The following is a 25,329-nucleotide window of genomic DNA, read 5'->3' as shown; positions in this document are numbered from 1 at the left end:
GTACACTGTACCTTGGAGAACTGGGTGGAGACCTGGCCTGACTCCTGAAGCATCAGGGGGGGACATGGAGATCTGGATGGGGACCTGGCCTGGCCTCCATCCTAGAAAGCTTCATGCCTGCATCTAAATGTCAGTGCTTAGACATTCGGGGTCTGGAGTTGAGGTGGGCTTGTGTGTGTAACAGCCTCTGCTCTGAGTGTGGTTACATGGCCCTTCCAGGGGTCGGGGCTGTGGGAGGGGCCTTACCCGGCAAGGTTCACCTTCCCTAGGGCTCATGGAGACTCCTCAGGTGCGCTAGCTCCTAATTATTCCAATTCAACAGCATGCACAGGGCGAGGAAAGAGCCAGGTTTATCTGGTGAATTGATTGCTGAGCACGTAGATCCCGTCTTAAGGCCGATGGGCATCAGGTGAGGTTGCTGCTGTGATCCCCTTCCGGTTGCTATCCCAACTTGCGGAGTCCGGACTGGCCCTCCTCTTTCAGCCCTACTGTCCCGTGAACCTTCTCAGCACCGCAGCAAGAAAGGAAAGGGCTGAACCTGCCAGAACCAAGGTAGTGTGTTCAACTTTAGCATGAAAACTTTAAAAACAATGAAAACCACACAGAACCAGAGTGAAAAAAGCAGGAGTAGGGCTTCTCTGGGATTAGTGTGGGGAGAGGAGATGGATCCTGCGCTTGTTTCTACAGTCCCAGGAGGCCTAGGGACCCAGTTCATTTCCACATGGGGGACCCACCCAGCACAGCTGTGGTGTCCTGACCAAGTGGACATGTGACCTTAGGTGTGGGGTCTGGGGAGGTGGGTCACACTGGAGAGTATGAATGTGTGACCCCAGATGGGGGTCTGGGAGGTGGGGTTACCCTGGAGAGTGGATGTGTGACCCCAGGTGTGGAGTCAAGGGAGGTGGGGTTACACTGGTTAGTGTGGACATGTAACCTCAGGTGTGGGCCTGGGGAGGTGGAGTCACCCCATCTGTGTGTGCCAGGCTCACATGCAGAGGGAGACCCTGTATCTGCTCTTTGCCTGCAGCGTGTCTTGACCTTTTTATGATTTCCAACATCTGAGTTGTATTGCCCTGATTAACCTGTGGGGCATTTTCTTAATCTTGTCAAGTTCATATGAGGATGAGTACCTTGGAGCAGTTGCTGCTCTGGCTTCTGTTGAGTGACAACCCTTTGTGGCATCACATTAATATCCTAGCCTATCATATATCATATCTAATCCATGAGGGTCATTGCTGTCTGGGTTCCCCTGGACAGAGCTCAGGTAGCACAGACTAGACCCCCTAAGAATGGTCCCCCATGTGCCCTGGGATGGTACCAAGTTGGTCCCCAAAGTGGGGGCGGTGTCTGGGCCTTGGACATTGTGATAAAGGAGAGTTGAATTGGAATCTTAATTAACAAAATATCATTTATAAAATTTATTTTAAGTGAAATAAACACACATCACACACCTTTACCATCATCACAATTTTAAGTGCATGATTCCAAGGCATCAGGTAGTACATTCACTTTGAGGTGGAGCCATCACCACTATTCCAGAACTTTTCATCTCATAAACCCCAAAGTCCATAACCTTGAAAGTCTCATTCCCCACCCCCTCCCACAGCCCCAGCCCTGCTGTCCACTTCCCTGCATGAGTTGTCCACCCCAGGGTCCCCATTTGAGTAGAATCCTATCATGTTTGCCAATGGGCCATTTTGGAAGAGCCACCTTTCAGTCTGAATCTCGGCCTGTTTGTATCTGAAGACCCTGCATTTAGGGACAGGGTGTCAGGGGCACAGATGAGCCAGGACCTGATCAGTCACCTGTGGGGCCCTCTGGTCCCATCTCTTGGGCCGGGCCTCATCTGTGTCATCGTCACCACTGTCCCTGCTGGTGCTCCTGGGATGCTGGTGTCTGAATGAGATTCCTCTGATGTCCTTGCTCCCCTCCCCTCTTCCTACCAACTGCTTGCTGGATAGTCTCAGCTCCTGTGGCAGGAAGAACCCTGCAGGGCAGACCCCCAGAAATGGGATGAAGTTCCAAGAGCATGGGGCCGCACAGGACACAGTGCTGGGGCCACACTTGGGCCATGCTTGGGACACCTCATCACCAACAAGAATGTTCCCCAGATCTCACTCAGGAGAGCGTGGTCAGTGGTCTGGGACCCCAGAGGCCCCATTCCTGTCCTGGGGCTTGGAGAACAAGTCTGCCATGGGCTCCAGATTCACCAACATCTCAGCCAGTCTATGCCACCTCCCTCTCTCCTGTCTTTGAATGCAGGAAAATGACTTCTACTGATCATTGTCCACAATATAGGCCTGATCCTGTTGATCTTAGGGTTCTTTAAATTAGGTGTCCTGGGATAGCAGCTATTTTTAGGCCTAAAGAAGGGATAGTTCATGAGTGTAAAACACTTTCAGATGAAACTAGTATTTGATGACTATACTACTCGGTTGTTGAGTTCTATTAGTCATAATTCTCCTAGTTTTAGGTCTGATGTGGGGATTATAAGAGGAGTCACAATTAAAATCTTCATAATCTGTGTATTCTTAGCTTCAGTATCATTGATGGCCCATAATTTTTCTGGTTAGGGAAGAGTTATTTATTTCATGTATCATGTAAAGGATTTATAGCGATGACAGGGCAATTAAGGTTAGAATTATGTTGGGTCACTTTCCTATACAATAGAAGTTGAAGAAACAAGATAAATCAACTCTACTTTGATTTTTAAAATTCAGAATGGGAGTTCCCGTCATGGCTCAGTGGAAGCGAATCTAACTAGTACCCATGAGGACTTGGGTTGAATCCCTGGCCTTGCTCAGTGAGTTAAAGATCCAGCATTTCTGTGAGCTGTGGTATAGGTCACAGACATGGCTCGGATCCTGTACTGCTGTGGCTGTGGTGTGAGCCAGCACCCATAGCGCTGATTCGACCCCTAGCCTGGGAACCTCCATATGCTGCATGTGCAGCCCTAAAAAGACCAAAAAAAAAAAAAAATCAGAATGATAGTTGGTAAATCGTTCAAAATGTCTCTATTTGTGCATCTAATGTATGTGTGTATGAGTCAATTTAGTTGCCAGTATTCATGAAATAATGTAGAGGGCTAGAGAACTTACTCTAAAAATGGTTATTATTGTGTGATCATGAAAATGGAAAAGTTCTTTCATAAGGTGATGTTGCATCTCAAGAGCCTAGCTGAAATGGAGATACCATAACCATAGTGATATACAAGAGTTTTACCTATGATTTAACTTTCACAAAGTTACATCACTTTTTATTGTTATCTCATTTACTAAGAAAGACACAATTGTTATGGTGTTGGCTTGAAAGCGGTTGAAGAAGGTTTGAGTCCTTCCCCATTTTAAATTTACACAGGTAGGATCATCACACGTAGGTATGGTGGAGAGCATCTCGGTAACCATTCTAGGTTAGTAGTACTTAGTTCCTCTACTAGGGCTTCTTATTTGGATGCAAACACATCTCAAAATTTGAAGATTATTAGCATTAGTGCTCTTGATGAGATGAATGAGTGTATCGGTGAAAACTTCCATATGGTGTGTGCAGTCAGAGTAATGTAGTGGTTATCCCTGAAAAGCTGGAAAGTGCTGTGTGAAGAAAATCCTATTTACTGCTACAAATATAATCATGAAGTGAATTTTTTCTCATTTGAAGTGTCTAACCTGAGAATAGGGGAAATCCATACATGAGGCCTCCTATGAGAGTAAACTGTTCCCACTCACATTACGCAATGAAAATACACTACTACCAGCTATGTACCATGGAAGATGATGTCCAAGGATGGATTAGCTAAGAAGATTCCTGTCAAATCACCCACTGTAAAAAGAAAAATAGGGGGAAGGATCAAGATGTCGGAGGAGTAAGACGCCATGCTCAACTTTTCCCACAAATCCATCAAAAACACACATCTACATGTAAAACGATTGGCACAGAACATCTACTGAATGTTGGCAAAAGAACTTAAACCTCCAAAAAGGGCGAGAAACTCTTGACATAACTGAGTAGAATAAAAGAAAAAAAGAGAGAGAAAAGGAATCATGACAGGACTAGCATTCCTGAGAGGGAGCTGTGAAGGAGAAAAGGAACCCACATTCTGAGAAGCCACCCAACTGGTGGAAAGATCAGCTGAGTCAGAGGGACCTCAGAGTCACTGAGAAAAGCTCAGCAGTTGGACTGAGGAGGGCAAAGTAGAGCGAGAACCACAGAGATCATCTGCATCATCGCCCAGGACACCACAGACTGAGATGCCGGGGCCATGGCTGGGCGCTGAGACTCAGGTCCGGAGGTAAGTTCCAGGGAGAGGACTAGGGTTGGCTGTGTGGGGAGAGCCTGAGGGGCTACGGAGCGGTGTGTCGTTGGCAGGTGAGTGGTGTTCTACTGGCTGGGAGTGGAGCGCTATGGCAGAGGGAACCCAAGAGACAGTCTGGGCCAGCAGGAGAAGCAAGGTGCCATTGCTGGGGAGGATGAGATGAGGAGTGGTGGACTTCCATAGGAATCTCCCTGAATTTGCAGTCCCTCAGAGGGCAGGGCACCTCTGGTGCAGGCTATGGGTGGTGAGAAGCCAATAACTCAGGCTATAGGAGACAAGGCATTTCGTGTGCAAGCTACAGGTGGCCAGACACCTCTCATCTGGGCTAAGGGCAATGGGGGTGGGCTAAGTGCAAAATGGTGTCTCCTGCGGTATCTATAGGCTGTGGTTGTCTCCAAGACCTAAGGGGAAGCATGGCCTGCAACCACCGGGGGCTTGTGAGTGGGCTCCACCTGTGGCCCCAGTCACCTCAGGGGTCCAAAAAAAAAAGTCACTGCAATTGAGCACCACCTGTTGTTGCCTTACTGTTGCCTTACTCCCCTGGGAACACACCTCCCCTACTGCTGTTTCCAGATGCTTAATCACCATCCCTTCCCAGAAACCTGCAACTAGGAGCAGCTTGTGCAGCACCTCCTGTGGGAGCTAAGCAGGACGAGGTGCTTCTTAAATGGTCTACAGGAGGCGGGGGCAAACCAACGCAGTTATCTCTGGCTCCAGAGGTGGGAGTGGCCCACTCCCACTAGTGGTCTGTGAAGAGGCACCACTTGCAGCTCCAGTCACCTCAAGGGCACCACAGAGGAGGGCATTGTGACCAAACACCACATGTTTGGTGTTCTCTCACCCCTGGGAACACACAGGCCCTGCTGCTGCCACTGCTGAATGCTTTGGGCAGTACCCACATGCCTGATCTCTGTCACTTCCCAGGATCCTGTAACTAGGAGCAGTCTGTGCAATACCTCTTGTGTGGACTAAACAGGACAGGGTGCTTCTTGCATAGTCTACAGGTGTCAGGGAAAACCACTGCAGTTATCACTGACTCCAGAGGTGGGCATGGCCCTCTACCACTAGGGGTCCCTGAAAAGACACCACTTGTGGCCATAAATCACCTTAGAGGAGGACATTGTGGTCAAACACTACCTGTTATTGCTCTCAATACCCTGGGAACTCACACACCCTGCTGCTGCCAGTGCCAAATTCTCTGGGCACCTTGTAAACCTGCCTAAGGCCCACTACCACTTCCCAGGTCCCTGCAACTAGGAGTAACCTGTGCCACCATCCTGCAGGTCCTTGCTGCTGCTAAGATCCCAGCAACCAGGCACTGACTACTAGTCCTCCTCATTGCCTCCTTCTCCCTGGAAACACACTGAGCACCCTGGGGATAACAGCCTGTTCACATTGAAGAAAGAGACAGCAAATATCCAAACTCCCATGCCAAAATAAATACTAACCCTGCACAAGATACAAAAGGGTGTTCTTGCATAGAAGTAACCCACTAAGACTTTAGCCTCCCTAAACTCACAGAAAAAGAAAACATAAGCAAGATGAAGAAGCTCAGGAACCATTCCCAGTTAAAAGAGCAGGAGAATTCACCTGAAGCAACAGACAGTGAAACAGACCTCCGCAGTCTGATGGACACTGAGTTCGAAAGGGAGATAATGGAGTTCCCATCATGGCTCAGTGGTTAGTGAAACCTAGTAACCATGAGGTTGTGGGTTCAATACCTGGCCTCACTCAGTGGGTTAAAGACCCAGCATTGCCATGAGCTGTGGTGTAGTTTGCAAACACAGTTCAGATCCTGTGTTGCTGTGGCTGTGAAATAGGCCAGCAGCTACAGCTCTGATTCGACCCCTGGCCTAGAAACTTCCATATGCCACAGGTGGGGCCCTAAAAAAGACAAAAAAAGGGACAAAAAGGAGATGGTGAAAATACTGAAGGAACTAAAGCTGAACATCAAGGAATTAAGAGTGACTATGAACAGTAATGCAGATTCCTTTAGAAAGGAACAAGAAAATGTAAGGAGGAATATCGAAAAACTAGAAAAATTAATTTGCAGAGATGCAAAATGAGCTAAAGGCATTAGAGAGCAGGATGAATAATGCAGAGGAATGCATTAGTGATTTGGAAGACAGAATAATGGAAGTCACCCAATCAGAACAGTAGACAGAAAACCAAATGAAAAAACATGAAAGCAATATAAGAGCTCTATGGGATAAGATAAAGCAGGCCAATCTATGAATAATAGGAATTCCTGAAGGAGAAGAAAAAGAAAAGGGGATTGAAAATATATTTGAAGAAATTATGTCTGAAAACTTTCCAAATCTTAAGGAAGCTGATATCAAGATACAGGAAGCACAGAGGGCCCCAAACAAGTGGAACCCAAATAGGCCCACACCAAGACATAGTATAATAAAAATGGCAAACGTTAGAGAGAGGATTCTGAAGGCAGCAAGAGAAAAGCAAAGCATTAATTATACAGGAACCCCCCCCCATAAGGCTATCAGTTGATTTCTCTACAGAAACACTACAGGCTAGAAGGGAGTGGCAAGATATGTTCAAAGTCCTGAAGGGAAAAAATTTTCAAGCTGGAATACTTTATCCAGCAAATATATCATTTAAAATAGAAGGGGAAATAAAGAATTTCTCCAACAAACAAAAGCTAAAAGAGTACAGCAATACTAAACCCTTTCTAAAAGAAATACTGAAAGGGCTTCTTGAAATAAAAAAAAAAAAAAGAAGAAGAAGAAGAAGTAAGAAGAAATAGGATGGAGGAAACCACAATTGAAAAGCAATCACTTAAATAAGCCAGCATACACATCTAAACATGAAGATGCTAAAACAAAAAAACAAACAAAAAAAACTTCAAAAAATACAATGTGGGGAAGGAAAGTTAAGAAAATATAGATTCTTTTTTTTTTATTTTAACGAAGTTTTTGAGCCTATATGACTATCAGATGAACGCAAGCAGATACAAGAAGGGGTTAAAATACTTCAAAAGTAGGGCAACTACAAATCACAACCTAACATTACAACCACAAAAACTAAAAAGAAAAGTACACGAGCAGAAAATAAATAGACATCATCCAACCAAAGAAAGGAAGAACGTGAAACCTAGAATCAACTGGAAAACAAGGTTTAAAATGGCAACAAAAATTCATATTTATCAATAATTACCTTAAACGTCAATGGACAGAATGCTCCAATCAAAAGACACAGAGGGCCAGATTGGATACAAAAGCAAAAACCTATAATCTGCTGTCTACAAGAGACTCACCTTAGGGCAAGGGACACAGATAGATTGAAAGTGAGGGGATGGGAAAAGATATTTCATGCCAATGGACAGGCCAGGAAAGCAGGAGTTGCAATCCTCATATCAGACAAGGTAGACTTTGAAATGAAGGCCCTAAAGAAAGACAAAGATGGATACTAGGTAATGGCGAAAGGATCCATTCAAGAAGAGGATATTACAATCATCAATATATATGCCCCTAATATAGGAGCCCCCAGATACACACAACAAATACTAACAGACATAAAAGGAGAAATTGATGGGAACACAATCATAGTAGGAGACTGCAATGCCCCAGTCCCATCAATGGACAGATCCTCTAGACAGAAAATCAGTAAGGAAACAGAGATCCTAAATGACACAATAGAAAAGTTAGACCTAAGTGACATTTTCAGGACATCACATCCACAAAAGTCAGAATATACATTCTTCTCAAGTGCGCATGGAACATTCTCAAGGATCGATCACATACTGAGGCACAAAACTACCCTCAACAAATTTGAGAGTATAGAAATTATTTCAAGTATCTCCTCTGACCACAATGGCATGAAACTAGAAATCAACCACAGGAAAAGAAATGAAAAAAAAAAAAAACAAACAACAAAAAAACTAACTACATGGAGACTAAACAGCATGCCACTAAAAAAACCAATGGGTCAATGAGGAAATCAAGAAGGAAATTAAAAAATACCTCGAGACAAATGATAGTGAAGACACAACCACTCAAAATCTATGGGATGCCACAAAAGCAGTGCTTAGAGGGAAGTTCATAGTGATGGAGGCCTTCCTCAAAAAAGAAGAGAAATCTCAAATCGACAACTTAAACCACCACCTAAACGAATGAGAAAAAGAAGAACAAACAAAACCTAAAGTCAGCAGAGGGAAGGAAATCATAAGGATCAGAGAGGAAATCAATAGACTAGAGATTCAAAAAACAATAGAAAAAAAATCAATAAAACCAAGAGCTGGTTCCTTGAAACGATAAACAAAATTGACATACCTTTGGCCAGACTCACCAAGAAGAGGGGAGAAAAAAATCCAAATAAATAAAATCAGAAATATGAAAAAGGAGATATCACAATGGATACTGCAGAAATGCAACAAACCGTAAGCAAATATCATGAACAAGTTTATGCCAACAAATCTGACAACCTAGAAGAAATGGATGACTTTCCAGAGACTTACAGCCTGCCAAAACTGAATCAAGAAGAAGTGGATCAACTGAACAGACCGATCCCCATCACCAGAAATGAAATTGAATACGTCATAAAAACACTCCCTACAAATAAAAGCCCAGGACCAGATGGCTTCACAGGCGAATTCTACCAAACCTACAAAGAGTATTGTATACCCACCCTCCTTAAGCTTTTCCAAAAGGCTGAAGAAGAAGGAACACTTGCAAAGACGTTCTATGAAGCCACCATCACCCTAATACCAAAACCAGACAAAGATACCACCAAAAAAGAAAACCATAGGCCAATATCTTTGATGAATATAGACACAAAAATTCTCAACAAAATTTTAGCCAACCGAATGCAACAACATGTAAAAGAGATCATACACCACGACCAAATGGGATTCATCCCGGGTGCACAAGGATGGTTCAACAAAGGCAAATCAATCAACCCTCATACACCACATTAACAAAAGAAAAGGCCCAAACCACATGACCACCTCAATAGATGCAGAAAAAGCATCTGACAAAGTCCAACATCCATTCACGATAACAAAAACTCTTACCAAACTGGGTATAGAGGGAACATACCTTAACATAATAAAAGTCATCCATGACAAACCCACAGCAAATATAATACTCAATGGAGAAAAGCGGAAAGCCTTCCCACTAAGATCTGGAACAAGACAAGGATGCCCACTCTCACCACTGTTATTCAACATAGTATCGGAAGTCCTAGCCACAGCAATCAGACAAACAAAAGAAATAAAAGGCATCCAGATAGGAAGAGAAGAGGTAAAACCGTCACAGTATGCAGATGACATGATACTATATATAGAAAACCCTTGGACTCAACCCAAAAACTACTCAAACTGATCAACAAATTCAGCAAAGTAGTAGGACATAATAAGATTGACAGTCAGAAATCAGTCACATTTCTGTATACTAACAATGCACTATTGGAAAAGAAATACAAATATATAATACCTTCTAAAACTGTGCCCCACAAAAATCCAATACCTGGGAATAAACCTGGCCAAGGAGGTGAAAGGCTTACATGCTGAGAACTATAAAACACTAATCAAGGAAATTAAAGAGGATGCAAAGAAATGGAAAGATATTCCATGCTCCTGGGTGGGAAAAATTAATATTGTAAAAATAGCCATACTACCCAAAGCAATCTACAGAGTCAAAGCAATCCGTATCAAATCACCCATGACATTTATCATGGAACTAGAACAAACAATCCCCAAATTTATATGGACCCACAAAAGAGCCAGAATTGCCAAAGCAATCCTGAGGAACAAAAACCAAGCAGGAGGCATCACTCTCTCAGACTTCAGGCAATATTACAAAGCTACAGTTGTCAAGACAGTGTGGCACTGGTACCAAAACAGACATACAGACCAATGGAACAGAACAGAGAACCCAGAAATTAACCCAGACACCTATGGTCAATTAATCTTCGACAAAGGAGGCAAGAATATAAAATGGGAAAAAGACCATCTTTTCAGCAAGTGGTGCTGGGAAAATGGGACAGTCCTGTGTAAATCCATGAAACTGGAACACGCCCTCACACCATGCACAAAAATAAACTCAAAGTGGCTTAAAGACTTAGACATAAGACAAGACACCATTAAACTCCTACAAGAGAACACAGGCAAAACATTCTCTGACATCAGTCATACAAATGCTTTCTCAGGTCTGCCTCCCAAAGCAACAGAAATCAAAGCAAAAATAAACCAGTGGGACCTAATCAAACTGACAAGCTTTTGCACAGCCAAGGAAACCATAAAAAAAAGACAATTTACAGAATGGGAGAACATAATTTAAAATGATGCAACTGACAAGGACTTAATCTCTAAAATATACAAACAACTTATACCACTCAACAGCAAAAAAGCCAACAACCCAGCGGAAAAGGGGGCAAAAGACCTGAAGAGACATTTCTCCAAAGATAGACAGATGGCCAATAGACACATGAAAAAATGCTCAAGATCACTAATTATTAGAGAAATGCCAGTCAAAACTACCCACGAGAGACCCCCTCACACCAGTCAGAATGGCCATCATGAATAAGTCCACACTTAACAAATGCTGGAGGGGGTGTGGAGAAAAGGAAACCCTCCTGCACTCTTGGTGGGAATGTAAATTGGCACAACCACGATGGAAAACAGTATGGAGGCACCTTAGAAAACTCTGTATAGAACTACCATATGACCCAGCAATCCCACTCTCAGGCATATATCCGGACAAAACTTTCCTTGAAAAAGACATATGCACCCCTTTGTTCACCGTGGCACTATTCACAATAGCCAAGACATGGATACGACCTAAATGTCCATCAGCAGATGAATGGATTAAGAAGACATGGTATATATACACAACGGAATACTACTCAGCCATAAAAAGGAACAAACTAATGCCATTTGCAGCAACATGGATGGAACTAGAGACTCTCATACTAAGTGAAGTCAGAAAGAGAAAGACAAATACCATATGATCTCACTTATACCTGGAATCTAATATATAGCCCTTTCCACCAAAAAGGAACTCATGGACTTGGAGAACAAACTTGTGGTTGCCAAGGGGGAGGTGGAGGGAGCGGGATGGATTGGGAACTTGGGGTTCATAGATGCAGATTATTGCCTTTGCAATGGAGAAGCAATGAGATCCTGCTGTATAGCACTGGGAAATCTATCTAGTCACTTGTGGTGGAGCATCATCATGTGAGAAGAATCTCTACATGTATGTGTAACTGAGTCACCTTGCTGTACAGTAGAAAAATGACAGAACACTGTAAACCAGGTGTAATGAAAAAAGCACAAATCAATAAAAAAAAAGAAAAAGCCTTAAGCTCATAATATCGTGGGACATTTTGTATTATTACCTCCATGAAGATTTGCTAATTAGCTAAACACTTTTACTCCTATAGCGATAGAAACAATTGTTGGCTGATGTTAAGGAAGTTCATGGGTGGACATTATCCCAACTGTAAGTATATGATGGGCCCACATGATAAATCTTCAGGAGCCAATGGACATGACTCATTCCCCACACATCTGAAAGGCTCTTTGTCCTCAATAGTAGATAATGACATGTAAGATTACTTCAAACCCTGGTAGGCTACAAATATAGTCTTCAGCGTGACCAAAGAATCAAAATGTGTGGGTATAGGAATGGGTCTCCTCCTTCAAGGTCAAAGAAAGTCGCATTTGGATTGCTATCTGTTAATAGTATGATCATCCAAGCTCCTGGGACTGAGTGATAATTATAGTAATATGGCTATAACAAGCAAATTGTGGTGTTTGGTATTGGCATACGCCTGTTGGTTTTATATTAAAGAGTATGGTAATAAAATTAATAGCACCAAGAATTGAACATAAGGAGAAAATTACTAGATCAACAGAGGCCCCTGAGTGGGCCAGGGTGCTGGCTAGAGATGGACTACGCTTCAACTGGTAGCAGCACTAGCTTCTACTGTTGATGAGCCAAGTAGGAGTAAGAATAATGGGGAAAGTAGTCAAAAGCTTATAGTATTTATTCAGGGAAATGCTGTATCAGGTGCCCCAGTTACGAGTGGGACAATCAGTTTCTAAATCCTCTAGTCATAATGGGTACAGCTATAAAGAGAATTATTACAATGCAGGGGCTGTCATCCTAGTATTATAGATTCAGTCATCTCCAAGTAGCGCTCCAGGTTAGCATAGCTCAGCAAGGATTAATGGACTTCAGGTGCTGCCTACTATTTCTGCTCAGGCATCAAATAGTAAATTTAAAGTTTCTGGAGTTCCCATCAATGCTTAGCAGTAATGAACCCGACTAGTATCCATGAGGATGCAGGTTTGATCCCTGGCTTTGCTCAGTCCTTGTGGGTAAAGGATCCGGTGTTGCCATGCACTGTGGTGCAGGTTGCAGACACAGTTCGAATCCCACACTGCTGTGGCTGTAGCTGGCAACTGCAGCTCCGATTCGACCCCTAGACTGGGATCTTCCCTACCTCATGGGTGTGGCCCTAAAATGCAAAAAATAAAAATAAAGTGCAATGCCATTGTGTTTTGTTGAAAATAATCAGCATTTTATAAACACAGGTAAAATGACTAATCTAGCATTAGACTAGAAGTCTAAAGAAAGAAATTAAGTCCTCTTTTTGCCAAGCCCTGTGTTCAATCAGAAAATTAAATAACAAATTCAAAGCAGCAGTGTCAATTCTGCCTGTGCAGAATTATTTGTTTGTTTTCCTTGAAGGTGGGAGAAATAGATTGAAGTTGACTAGAGTATTTTACCTGTTAACTAAAATTTCATGAGGTGGATCAATCTAGTAAGGATTTTATTTGCATTCAATTGATGCAGGCTAGAGTCTTGCCATCCTTATTTTCAGGAATTAAGTGAATTATATTTGCTTTGGGTTTTGAAAGTTCTTGGTCTAAACTAACCTAAATTCCTAGTCCAGAACTAATAGCAATGGGTGTTATGAGTAGTCATAGTGTGGATATTATGATTAGTAGGGAAAGTTATTTGTTTTGTATGTTCGAATTGTTGTTTTTATGCTGCTTATTGAAGAGAATATAGTTAGCACTGTGGCTTGTGTTAGCTTCATGTAGAAATAAATATTGGGTAGTGCTCTGATGGCTATTAGTGTTGGTTGAATGTTATCATTTTTCTCCAATATTCATTTGAGTAAAAATCTTGATCATAGTTGGAGACCTAATATTATAATGGTGAGGATAAGGATTGTGATGGAAACTTTTATCTCATATTTGTGATAATGATAGTGTACATGAGCTGGCCACAAATAGTAAGAAGATAGTGTTATTATGATATAAATTAGCACATTTAGGATTGTTTTGTTTGGATTATGCATCATAACAGCTGTTAATCATCCTATATGGGCAGTTGACGAGCAGGCTATAATTTTTATAGCTGCGTCCCCCTCAGCCTCCAATTATGATTCATAATATAGCTATGATTAATAGTATGTTTAGGGTGAAGGATGGTGAAATTTGGTATGAAACTGATAGGGGTACAAGTTTGTCATATCAATAGAATCAAGCCTGCTATTCACAGAATGCTTTGTGTTACTACAGACATTCAGAAGTAAAATGGGAAAGTTCTAATTTTGTGACAAGGACTATTGTTATGATAGTGGATGACATTGGATTAGATTTCTGTGATTGTTCATTGACTGAAATATATTGGATTAATAATAATATCCATTATAAGTAGTATTGATGCAGTGGTTTGTTTTAGAAAATATTTGTTGGCTGCTTCTACAAATTTGGGGTTAATATTTATTTGTTAGAAAGGGGATAACATTAACCAGTGGGAGCTTGTCACTAAAACTGTGGTACCTGAGATTATGGTCAGTAGAATGATGGTAAAAACAATGGGTTTAATAATTAGGGATGTTGAGCAATTTTTCATGGGTTTTTGGCCATCAGTCTGTCTTCTTAAGTTTAGTGAGGTCCCTTTGGTTTATTTTTGTTTTTAATTTGAGGAATGGATAAAAATGATATGGCACTTATATATACAATGGAATATTACTCAGCCATAAAAAAGAATGAAATCATGCCATTTGCAGCAACATGGGTGGAACTAGAGATTATCATACTGCGTGAAGTCATACACAGAAATACAAATACAATATTAATTGTATATGGAATCTAATAAAAATTATACAAAAGAACTTATTTAAAAAGCAGAAACAAACACAGATTTCAAAACCAATCTTAAGGTGATCATAGGTGAAACTGTTGGAGGAGGGAAGAATTAGGAGAAGGGGATAACATACTGTACAAAATAAATGATTAATAAGAACCTACTGTATAGCATAGGAAAATCTACTTGATAGTTTGTAATAGCCCATATGGGAAAAAAGAATGGATATATGTATGACTGATTCACTTTGCTATACACTTGAAACTAACACAACATTGTAAGTCAACTGAATCCAATAAAATTATTTTTTTAAAAAAGGGCAAAGTAAAAAAAATTAACAATAGGGTTTATTATTAGTGGAAGAATATAAACCAATATTCTTGGGGTATGGGCCTGACATCTTACTTACTGTGGAATGTGTTTGATGTGGTGGCATGAAGAATGTAAAATTCTCAAGGGAACGTTCAATTACTTTGATTCTAATAATAGGTTTTAAGCTTCAATTATTAACTTCATCAAAGCAACCCTTGATAAACATATATCTTATGTTTTTGTTAGGATGCCTGGTGTGGTAAAGATAGAGAAAACTCATATATATAGGGCTGATGTTGGTTAAAAATTATTTTATATAATGATTTGTGCTTTTTTCATTACACCTGGTTTACAGTGTTCTGTCATTTTTCTACTGTACAGCAAGGTGACTCAGTTACACATACATGTAGAGATTCTTCTCACATCATGATGCTCCACCACAAGTGACTAGATAGAGTTCCCAGTGCTATACAGCAGGATCTCATTGCTTCTCCATTGCAAAGGCAATAATCTGCATCTATGAACCCCAAGTTCCCAATCCATCCCGCTCCCTCCACCTCCCCCTTGGCAACCACAAGTTTGTTCTCCAAGTCCATGAGTTCCTTTTTGGTGGAAAGGGCTATATATTAGATTCCAGGTATAAGTGAGATCATATGGTATTTGTCTTTCTCTTTCTGACTTCACTTAGTATGAGAGTCTCTAGTTCCATCCATGTTGCTGCAAATGGCATTAGTTTGTTCCTTTTTATGGCTGAGTAGTATTCCGTTGTGTATATATACCATGTCTTCTTAATCCATTCATCTGCTGATGGACATTTAGGTCGTATCCATGTCTTGGCTATTGTGAATAGTGCCACGGTGAACAAAGGGGTGCATATGTCTTTTTCAAGGAAAGTTTTGTCCGGATATATGCCTGAGAGTGGGATTGCTGGGTCATATGGTAGTTCTATACAGAGTTTTCTAAGGTGCCTCCATACTGTTTTCCATCGTGGTTGTGCCAATTTACATTCCCACCAAGAGTGCAGGAGGGTTTCCTTTTCTCCACACCCCCTCCAGCATTTGTTAAGTGTGGACTTATTCATGATGGCCATTCTGACTGGTGTGAGGGGGTCTCTCGTGGGTAGTTTTGACTGGCATTTCTCTAATAATTAGTGATCTTGAGCATTTTTTCATGTGTCTATTGGCCATCTGTCTATCTTTGGAGAAATGTCTCTTCAGGTCTTTTGCCCCCTTTTCCGCTGGGTTGTTGGCTTTTTTGCTGTTGAGTGGTATAAGTTGTTTGTATATTTTAGAGATTAAGTCCTTGTCAGTTGCATCATTTTAAATTATGTTCTCCCATTCTGTAAATTGTCTTTTTTTTTATGGTTTCCTTGGCTGTGCAAAAGCTTGTCAGTTTGATTAGGTCCCACTGGTTTATTTTTGCTTTGATTTCTGTTGCTTTGGGAGGCAGACCTGAGAAAGCATTTGTATGACTGATGTCAGAGAATGTTTTGCCTGTGTTCTCTTGTAGGAGTTTAATGGTGTCTTGTCTTATGTCTAAGTCTTTAAGCCACTTTGAGTTTATTTTTGTGCATGGTGTGAGGGCGTGTTCCAGTTTCATGGATTTACACAGGACTGTCCCATTTTCCCAGCACCACTTGCTGAAAAGATGGTCTTTTTCCCATTTTATATTCTTGCCTCCTTTGTCGAAGATTAATTGACCATAGGTGTCTGGGTTAATTTCTGGGTTCTCTGTTCTGTTCCATTGGTCTGTATGTCTGTTTTGGTACCAGTGCCACACTGTCTTGACAACTGTAGCTTTGTAATATTGCCTGAAGTCTGAGAGAGTGATGCCTCCTGCTTGGTTTTTGTTCCTCAGGATTGCTTTGGCAATTCTGGCTCTTTTGTGGGTCCATATAAATTTGGGGATTGTTTGTTCTAGTTCCATGATAAATGTCATGGGTGATTTGATACGGATTGCTTTGACTCTGTAGATTGCTTTGGGTAGTATGGCTATTTTTACAATATTAATTTTTCCCACCCAGGAGCATGGAATATCTTTCCATTTCTTTGCATCCTCTTTAATTTCCTTGATTAGTGTTTTATAGTTCTCAGCATGTAAGCCTTTCACCTCCTTGGCCAGGTTTATTCCCAGGTATTGGATTTTTGTGGGGCACAGTTTTAGAAGGTATTATATATTTGTATTTCTTTTCCAATAGTGCATTGTTAGTATACAGAAATGTGACTGATTTCTGACTGTCAATCTTATTATGTCCTACTACTTTGCTGAATTTGTTGATCAGTTTGAGTAGTTTTTGGGTTGAGTCCAAGGGTTTTCTATATATAGTATCATGTCATCTGCATACTGTGACGGTTTTACCTCTTCTCTTCCTATCTGGATGCCTTTTATTTCTTTTGTTTGTCTGATTGCTGTGGCTAGGACTTCCGATACTATGTTGAATAACAGTGGTGAGAGTGGGCATCCTTGTCTTGTTCCAGATCTTAGTGGGAAGGCTTTCCGCTTTTCTCCATTGAGTATTATATTTGCTGTGGGTTTGTCATGGATGACTTTTATTATGTTAAGGTATGTTCCCTCTATACCCAGTTTGGTAAGAGTTTTTGTTATCGTGAATGGATGTTGGACTTTGTCAGATGCTTTTTCTGCATCTATTGAGGTGGTCATGTGGTTTGGGCCTTTTCTTTTGTTAATGTGGTGTATGAGGGTTGATTGATTTGCCTTTGTTGAACCATCCTTGTGCACCCGGGATGAATCCCATTTGGTCGTGGTGTATGATCTCTTTTACATGTTGTTGCATTCGGTTGGCTAAAATTTTGTTGAGAATTTTTGTGTCTATATTCATCAAAGATATTGGCCTATGGTTTTCTTTTTTGGTGGTATCTTTGTCTGGTTTTGGTATTAGGGTGATGGTGGCTTCATAGAACGTCTTTGCAAGTGTTCCTTCTTCTTCAGCCTTTTGGAAAAGCTTAAGGAGGGTGGGTATACAATACTCTTTGTAGGTTTGGTAGAATTCGCCTGTGAAGCCATCTGGTCCTGGGCTTTTATTTGTAGGGAGTGTTTTTATGACGTATTCAATTTCATTTCTGGTGATGGGGATCGGTCTGTTCAGTTGATCCACTTCTTCTTGATTCAGTTTTGGCAGGCTGTAAGTCTCTGGAAAGTCATCCATTTCTTCTAGGTTGTCAGATTTGTTGGCATAAACTTGTTCATGATATTTGCTTACGGTTTGTTGCATTTCTGCAGTATCCATTGTGATATCTCCTTTTTCATATTTCTGATTTTATTTATTTGGATTTTTTTCTCCCCTCTTCTTGGTGAGTCTGGCCAAAGGTATGTCAATTTTGTTTATCGTTTCAAGGAACCAGCTCTTGGTTTTATTGATTTTTTTTTCTATTGTTTTTTGAATCTCTAGTCTATTGATTTCCTCTCTGATCCTTATGATTTCCTTCCCTCTGCTGACTTTAGGTTTTGTTTGTTCTTCTTTTTCTCATTCGTTTAGGTGGTGGTTTAAGTTGTCGATTTGAGATTTCTCTTCTTTTTTGAGGAAGGCCTCCATCACTATGAACTTCCCTCTAAGCACTGCTTTTGTGGCATCCCATAGATTTTGAGTGGTTGTGTCTTCACTATCATTTGTCTCGAGGTATTTTTTAATTTCCTTCTTGATTTCCTCATTGACCCATTGGTTTTTTTAGTGGCATGTTGTTTAGTCTCCATGTAGTTAGTTTTTTTGTTGTTTGTTTTTTTTTTTTTTTCATTTCTTTTCCTGTGGTTGATTTCTAGTTTCATGCCATTGTGGTCAGAGGAGATACTTGAAATAATTTCTATACTCTCAAATTTGTTGAGGGTAGTTTTGTGCCTCAGTATGTGATCGATCCTTGAGAATGTTCCATGCGCACTTGAGAAGAATGTATATTCTGACTTTTGTGGATGTGATGTCCTGAAAATGTCACTTAGGTCTAACTTTTCTATTGTGTCATTTAGGATCTCTGTTTCCTTACTGATTTTCTGTCTAGAGGATCTGTCCATTGATGGGACTGGGGCATTGCAGTCTCCTACTATGATTGTGTTCCCATCAATTTCTCCTTTTATGTCTGTTAGTATTTGTTGTGTGTATCTGGGGGCTCCTATATTAGGGGCATATATATTGATGATTGTAATATCCTCTTCTTGAATGGATCCTTTCGCCATTACCTAGTATCCATCTTTGTCTTTCTTTAGGGCCTTCATTTCAAAGTCTACCTTGTCTGATATGAGGATTGCAACTCCTGCTTTCCTGGCCTGTCCATTGGCATGAAATATCTTTTCCCATCCCCTCACTTTCAATCTATCTGTGTCCCTTGCCCTAAGGTGAGTCTCTTGTAGACAGCAGATTATAGGTTTTTGCTTTTGTATCCAATCTGGCCCTCTGTGTCTTTTGATTGGAGCATTCTGTCCATTGACGTTTAAGGTAATTATTGATAAATATGAATTTTTGTTGCCATTTTAAACCTTGTTTTCCAGTTGATTCTAGGTTTCACGTTCTTCCTTTCTTTGGTTGGATGATGTCTATTTATTTTCTGCTCGTGTACTTTTCTTTTTAGTTTTTGTGGTTGTAATGTTAGGTTGTGATTTGTAGTTGCCCTACTTTTGAAGTATTTTAACCCCTTCTTGTATCTGCTTGCGTTCATCTGATAGTCATATAGGCTCAAAAACTTCGTTAAAATAAAAAAAAAAGAATCTATATTTTCTTAACTTTCCTTCCCCACATTGTATTTTTTGAAGTTTTTTTTTGTTTGTTTTTTTGTTTTAGCATCTTCATGTTTAGATGTGTATGCTGGCTTATTTAAGTGATTGCTTTTCAATTGTGGTTTCCTCCATCCTATTTCTTCTTACTTCTTCTTCTTCTTCTTTTTTTTTTTTTTATTTCAAGAAGCCCTTTCAGTATTTCTTTTAGAAAGGGTTTAGTATTGCTGTACTCTTTTAGCTTTTGTTTGTTGGAGAAATTCTTTATTTCCCCTTCTATTTTAAATGATATATTTGCTGGATAAAGTATTCCAGCTTGAAAATTTTTTCCCTTCAGGACTTTGAACATATCTTGCCACTCCCTTCTAGCCTGTAGTGTTTCTGTAGAGAAATCAACTGATAGCCTTATGGGGGGGGGTTCCTGTATAATTAATGCTTTGCTTTTCTCTTGCTGCCTTCAGAATCCTCTCTCTAACGTTTGCCATTTTTATTATACTATGTCTTGGTGTGGGCCTATTTGGGTTCCACTTGTTTGGGGCCCTCTGTGCTTCCTGTATCTTGATATCAGCTTCCTTAAGATTTGGAAAGTTTTCAGACATAATTTCTTCAAATATATTTTCAATCCCCTTTTCTTTTTCTTCTCCTTCAGGAATTCCTATTATTCATAGATTGGCCTGCTTTATCTTATCCCATAGAGCTCTTATATTGCTTTCATGTTTTTTCATTTGGTTTTCTGTCTACTGTTCTGATTGGGTGACTTCCATTATTCTGTCTTCCAAATCACTAATGCATTCCTCTGCATTATTCATCCTGCTCTCTAATGCCTTTAGCTCATTTTGCATCTCTGCAAATTAATTTTTCTAGTTTTTCGATATTCCTCCTTACATTTTCTTGTTCCTTTCTAAAGGAATCTGCATTACTGTTCATAGTCACTCTTAATTCCTTGATGTTCAGCTTTAGTTCCTTCAGTATTTTCACCATCTCCTTTTTGTCCCTTTTTTTGTCTTTTTTAGGGCCCCACCTGTGGCATATGGAAGTTTCTAGGCCAGGGGTCGAATCAGAGCTGTAGCTGCTGGCCTATTTCACAGCCACAGCAACACAGGATCTGAACTGTGTTTGCAAACTACACCACAGCTCATGGCAATGCTGGGTCTTTAACCCACTGAGTGAGGCCAGGTATTGAACCCACAACCTCATGGTTACTAGGTTTCACTAACCACTGAGCCATGATGGGAACTCCATTATCTCCCTTTCGAACTCAGTGTCCATCAGACTGCGGAGGTCTGTTTCACTGTCTGTTGCTTCAGGTGAATTCTCCTGCTCTTTTAACTGGGAATGGTTCCTGAGCTTCTTCATCTTGCTTATGTTTTCTTTTTCTGTGAGTTTAGGGAGGCTAAAGTCTTAGTGGGTTACTTCTATGCAAGAACACCCTTTTGTATCTTGTGCAGGGTTAGTATTTATTTTTGGCATGGGAGTTTGGATATTTGCTGTCTCTTTCTTCAATGTGAACAGGCTGTTATCCCCAGGGTGCTCAGTGTGTTTCCAGGGAGAAGGAGGCAATGAGGAGGACTAGTAGTCAGTGCCTGGTTGCTGGGATCTTAGCAGCAGCAAGGACCTGCAGGATGGTGGCACAGGTTACTCCTAGTTGCAGGGCCCTGGGAAGTGGTAGTGGGCCTTAGGCAGGTTTACAAGGTGCCCAGAGAATTTGGCACTGGCAGCAGCAGGGTGTGTGAGTTCCCAGGGTATTGAGAGCAATAACAGGTAGTGTTTGACCACAATGTCCTCCTCTAAGGTGATTTATGGCCACAAGTGGTGTCTTTTCAGGGACCCCTAGTGGTAGAGGGCCATGCCCACCTCTGGAGTCAGTGATAACTGCAGTGGTTTTCCCTGACACCTGTAGACTATGCAAGAAGCACCCTGTCCTGTTTAGTCCACACAAGAGGTATTGCACAGACTGCTCCTAGTTACAGGATCCTGGGAAGTGACAGAGATCAGGCATGTGGGTACTGCCCAAAGCATTCAGCAGTGGCAGCAGCAGGGCCTGTGTGTTCCCAGGGGTGAGAGAACACCAAACATGTGGTGTTTGGTCACAATGCCCTCCTCTGTGGTGCCCTTGAGGTGACTGGAGCTGCAAGTGGTGCCTCTTCACAGACCACTAGTGGGAGTGGGCCACTCCCACCTCTGGAGCCAGAGATAACTGCGTTGGTTTGCCCCCGCCTCCTGTAGACCATTTAAGAAGCACCTCGTCCTGCTTAGCTCCCACAGGAGGTGCTGCACAAGCTGCTCCTAGTTGCAGGTTCCTGGGAAGGGACATTGATCAAGCATCTGGGCACTGCCCAGAGAGTTTGGCAGTGGCAGCAGCAGGGCCGGTATGCTCCCAGGGGAGCAAGGGCAGCAACAGGTGGTGTTCCATCACAATGTCCTTCTCTGTAGTGCCCTCTGAGGTGGTTGGGGCTGCAAAGGATTTTTGTTCAGGTATCCCCAGTGATGGTGGGCCATGCCTACCTCTGGAGTCAGGACTTACTGCGGTGGTTTGCCCCTGCCACCTGCAAACCAAGCAAGAAGCACCCTGCCCACTTAGCCCACGCAGAAGGTGCTGTTCCATCTGCCCCCAGTTGTAGAGTCTTGGGAAGGGACAGTGATAAAGTGTCTGGGAGCTGCCCAGAGCATTTGGCAGTGGCAGCTGCAAGGCAGGTTTGTTCCCAGGGGAGTGGGAGCAATAGCGTATGATGCTTGGTTGCAGTGCCCCCCCCTTTTTTTGCCTACCCCTGAGGTGACTGGGGCTGCAGGTGGAGCCCACTCATGGACCCGCAGTGGTGGCAGGCCACGCCTCTCTCTGGCTTCCAAGGTGACCACCGTGGTCTGTCCCTGTGGCCTGTAGATCATGCAAAAAGCACTATGTCGCACTTAGCCCTCTGATGCCCTTAGCCCATACAAGAGATGTCTGGCCACCAGTAGCCTGCACAATAAGCACCCAGTCTCCCGTAAACCAAGCAAGAGGCTTCTCGCCACCTGTAGCCTGCACCAGAGCTGCCCCACCCTCTGAGAGCCCACTGACATGCACACGCTGGGGTGCAGGGAGCTTCCTATGGCAACCCTCTCCTCTTCCTCTTGCCTCCTGCACAACAATGGCACCTTGCCTGTCCTGCAGGCCCAGACTTTCTCCTGGGTTCCCTCTGCTGTGGAGTTCCACTCCCCAGCCCATAGCACACTGCTCCCCCGCCTGTGGCGCACTGCTCCTTAGCCTCTTGATCTGGCTCCACACAGCCAGCCCCAGTCCTCTCCCCAGGACTGACCTCCGGAGCCTAAGTCTCAGTGCCCAGCTCTCACTCTGTGCAGCTATCACTCTGCTTTGCCCTCCTCGGTCCAGCTGCTGCGCTTTTCTCGGTGTTGGGCTTTTCTCGGTGTTGCGCTTTTCTCAACGACTTTGAGGTCCCTCTGTCTCGGCTGATCTTTCCATCAGTTAGGTGGCTTCCCAGGGTGTGGGTTCTTTCCTATTTCACAACTCCCTCTCAGGAATGCTAGTTCCGTCCTGATTCCTTTTCTCTCTCTCTCTTTTTTTCTTTTGTTCTACCCAGTTATGTCAAGAGTTTCTGCCCCCTTTTGCAAGTTTAAGTTCTTCTGCCAGCATTCAGTAGATGTTCTGTGTGAATCGTTTTACTTGTAGATGTGGGTTTTTTTTTTTTTTGATGTGTTTATGGGAGAAGGTGAGCCCGACCTCTTACTCCTCTGCCATCTTGCTCCTCCCCCTGGTTAAAAAATTTTATAAGAGATATGTAAGTTAATCATATTGAAATTATGGGTAGATACTCATTTTTAGGTTTTATTGGAATAGAGTTGACTTACAATGTTGTGTTAGTTTAGGTACACCACAAAGTGAATCAAATATATATAGATATAGATTACAAACGATTGCATAGATTTTCCTGAGCTATATAGTAGGTTCCCATTAATCATCTATTCTATACAGCAGTGTGTTTAAACCCATAGAAAGGAGATTGTTAGGAGTGTTTTAATGATGACATTGGCTATGTATAATTTTGGCATGTAGGGACTGTGAAAATCTTCTAAAAATAGGATGGTTATGAAAATATTTATTAATAATGCTTTTGACATACTCCGCTAGAAAGAACAGGGTGAGAGCAGGGCCTGCTATGTTTACTAGGCTGAAGATGAATACATGTTTTGATTCTCCTTCTGTTAAATCAAATGGGGCTCCACTGGTTTCTGCTGGAGTAGAGATAAAACAAATTCTGGCTAGGGGTCAGGAGGGGGAAAACAGTCACAGGTGTTCTTGTGTGATAATTGGGAGTGTAAATGGGAGTTCCCGTCGTGGTGCATTGGAAACAAATCCAACTAGGAACCATGAGGTCATAGGTTCGATCCCTGGCCTTGCTCAGTGGGTTGAGAATCCAGTGTTGCCATGAGCTATTGTGTAAGTTGGCTCGGATCTGGCATTGCTGTGGCTGTGGTGGAGGCTGGCAGCTGTAGCTCTGATTAGACTCCTAGTCTGGGAACCTCCCTATGCCATGGGTGCGGCCCTATAAAGCAAAAAAAAATAGAAAGAAAGAAAGTGTAAATGATCTATTTATCGGTGGGAATGATAAGGGAATTGCTAATGTTAGTTCATAAAAAATTGTCTGTGCTACTGACCATAGAGCTCCGATTAATGAGTTATTTTGAATATGAAGTTCATCCAGAGCAGGGGATGGGCTAAATGGCTAGGCTCGATATAGCTAATATTAATAGTACATCTAGGCTTATATTAGTGGATAAGGCATGGGAAGAGGAATTCATAATGTGACAGCCCAGGTTAAGGCTAGCACAGGTGCAATAATAAACATATATTGATGAGATTGATTGTCATATGGTTCTTTAATAAATAATTTGACTGTATCAGCAATGGGTTGTAACAATCCATAGAGGCTGACGATGTTTGGCCCTTTCTGGATTTGTATAAAGCCTAGGATTTTCCATTCAGTTAATGTGAGGAATGTTATGGTGAGTAAAATTGGGATTACCCAATGATAAAAGTGAAAGAGTGTTGATTATAAACATATTCTTAGGAAGAGGACTTGAACCAACTGTGGATAAAGGTTTACATTTTATGTGATTATCAGGCTCTGCCACCCTCACAAACCCTTCTGTGGTAGGGGTTATGTATAAATTACTTGAATGTAAATTATATAATTTAGTTTGAAGACACTTTGTAAAGCAGGCCTTATTTCTCTTGTCCTTTTATGCTGAGAGAAATCTGTAATAGATAGAAACCAACTGTGATTACTCCAGTCTGAACTTAGATCACGTAGGACTTTAATTGTTGAACAAACAAACCATTAATAACAGTTACACCATTGGGATGTCCTGATCCAGCATCAAGACTGTAAACCCTACTGTCAATATGAACTCTAGAATAAGATTGTGCTGTTGTCCCTGGGGTAACTTGTTCCGTCGATCAATGATTTAGATCAATATGTGATAAAGCATTTTGACTAGATGGTTTAAGTTTTAATCAGTCAAAGACTGTTTTGTTCTCCAAGGTCACCCCAACCAAAATTGTTAATCCATTAAAAGCTATGTTATTCCTTAAAGTTTGTTATTGGCAGGGGGTTGGATTAATTAAGTAATTAATTAATTAAAGCTCCATAGGGTCTTCTCATATTATTTCCAGGTCTTTACAGGAAGGTCAGTTTCACTGATTAAGAGAGACAGAGAAACCCTCGTATGACCAGTCACACAAGACCTTATTTAGAGAAAGAATGACTACCCTACCTTTGCACACTCAGGATATCCTGACCGTGAAATAGATGTCACTCAGAAGGCAGTGCGTCTAATACTAAAAATGCTAGAGATAATGTTTTTTATGAACAG

At 41.8% G+C, this 25,329-nt stretch overlaps 1 long non-coding RNA gene across 1 annotated transcript in view; it reads left to right on the top strand.

The window, feature by feature from the left end:
• LOC110256734 overlaps positions 242-25,329 on the top strand; it is a 61,010-nt gene continuing 35,922 nt past the window's right edge. Inside the window, exon 1 of the long non-coding RNA XR_002338649.1 lies at positions 242-552. This is a non-coding gene — a long non-coding RNA (uncharacterized LOC110256734). The remainder of the gene's footprint in view (positions 553-25,329) is intronic.

Source organism: Sus scrofa, chromosome 14, assembly GCF_000003025.6.
Source record: "Sus scrofa isolate TJ Tabasco breed Duroc chromosome 14, Sscrofa11.1, whole genome shotgun sequence".
Classification (NCBI taxonomy): Eukaryota; Metazoa; Chordata; class Mammalia; order Artiodactyla; family Suidae; genus Sus; species Sus scrofa.
The sequence above is the reverse complement of the archived record's forward strand: the minus strand, read 5'-3'. Positions and strand labels throughout refer to the sequence as shown.